Here is a 2,341-nt window from a genome sequence, read left to right as displayed (position 1 = left end):
GGATCCCATATACACATAGGATAATCAAAATTCCCAGTCAAAGATATGCTTTTGTCTTTCATTAGTGTGGTGTGGGACACTGCCCAATTAAGAGAATAGTACAAAAGCTGAATCATTTATTTAAGAAATTCAACACTTTACACCACAAGGCTACAGGATATAATTTATTTGGATATGACCACCAGTCCATAAATTGACAGTGAAGAAAATTCTTGAACACTGAGATTGGCAGAAAAAGTAATATTTAATTCGAATTTCATTTAAAGTGAAATGACCCTTACTCTTAAATTAGACACGAAAATAATGAATAAAATATTTTAAAGAAGTCGAGATTCCTAATTTTTCTTCATGCAAGCACGGAGATCAAAGCAAAATAACACGCTAAGGAAATCCAACAATTTTAATTCAGACTTTAAATAGAAGCATAATTTAAAAATATTCATGTAACAAATAATCACAAACGATAAATCAGTTTTTAAAAATAAATGACTATGACAAGAAATAAAATTACTCGTTGAAATCAAGATTTTCATCAGCAAAAGCAAATGACTATGACAAGAAATAAAATTACTCGTTGAAATCAAGATTTTCACCAGCAAAAGCAGGCACAACCACACCATCGAACCATCACGCTCCGACACGACCCGATCTAACCTGTAAGGTGTAGGAAAAGGGTGAGTACATGGGAATACTCAGTAGGATATCATATTTCAATGGTGCAATCCCGAATAATAATTTTAAGACATGTGTCAGAATATCATACCGTCGCATAACTTTAAAATCCGGTAAGAGCTCACATCATAACATTTCATTTCATTTCATTGTACCGGAGTGGCCATATCATTCAATCATACATTGATAACATAACTTTACTTTCATAAGTATAAAATTCATCAACATGTAAAAAAAATAATAATTAAACGGGACATTAAAAAAAATACTGCACCTCATATCCTACCTTATTAAACTGCTTTAATTTTGGAAGTTAAAACAAAATCACGTTCCCTTCTTTTCTTTTCTTTTCTTTTTCTACCTCTTCTATCACTGTAAGCAATGCACTTATATTTTTGTGTGTCTATTTCGTGTGGTGCATTCCATATACATATGCAGTAACTTCTATGGGATAACGTGTGAGAGATATAGGGAGATAGTGGATGATTGGATAAAGTGGAGAGAACTGTATTTGAAACAAAATGGGAGACTAAGTCTTATCAATAACCAACCACTCAGGGGCAACTTCCACACGTGGCGTCTTCTCAAACGAATTGAAAAGGGAAATATTAATAAAGCTGCTTCTCTCTCTCACGTGGTTGCCATATCTTTTTATATCTCTCTCTTCAATATTTTTTTTAATTATTAGTTAACCAATTAAATCGTACCAAATTCTTCCACGTGAATCTTCCAACACAATGCATACTCAAATAAAATAATAATAAAAATAATCATAACAATATTTTAAGTCTAAATCTTTCGATCTCAATAATTTAAGCTCCATTAATCTAAATCCACTTTTTCTCGAGCCTAACATGCATGATTAAATACGAGCTTTCCAACGAGACCAATTTTCATATACTTATTGTCGCTCCGTCAACATCTACATTTTAACCCGAATAAAATTTAATTTTTACTTTGTATATATTTTAGTCCCTAAAATATTAAAATTTAGCATGCATAAAACAAATTTTATTCTATGAAATTTTGGGTTACTACAATAACTCTCTACATTTTGGAACGTTAGTGATAATTTTGAATGAACTTGTAGCTTTCTCGTGACGTATGATGGATTTTGGCACTTTGAATTCGTGTGGAAGAACAGGCGCTTGCGTACGTGGAACACTTGGATTGTCAAAGAAATTGACATAACTTTAGGATACGGCGTACATTTTTGTTCCCATAACGCCATTTTAGAAAGCTAATGATGATTCTAAATGAATGATTAGCTTCATCGTGACATAAGATAGATTTTACCAGTTTGAATTCTTGTGGAAGGACAGGCGCTTGCCTACATGGAACACTTTTGCATACGATGTCCGTTTTGGGCCCATAACTCCCCACATTTCAAAAAGCTCACGACGATTCTGAATGAACTCCTAGCTTCACCAAGACGTATGATGGATTTTGGCAGTTCGAATTCATATGGAAGGATAGGTGCTTGCGTACATAGAATGCCTGGATTGTCGGCGTTCGAAGAAATTGGCATAACTTTCGCATACGGTGTTCGTTTGGGACCCAAACCCCCATTTCGAGAAGCTAACGATGATTCCAAATGAACAAATAGATTTTGGCCGTCTAAATTTGTGTGGAAGAATAGGCGCTTACGTACATGGAATGCTTGGATTGT

The sequence above is a fragment of the Olea europaea genome, unplaced genomic scaffold, assembly GCF_002742605.1.
Source record: "Olea europaea var. sylvestris unplaced genomic scaffold, O_europaea_v1 scaffold176, whole genome shotgun sequence".
NCBI classification, from domain to species: Eukaryota; Viridiplantae; Streptophyta; class Magnoliopsida; order Lamiales; family Oleaceae; genus Olea; species Olea europaea.
Note: the sequence above shows the minus strand (reverse complement) of the source record.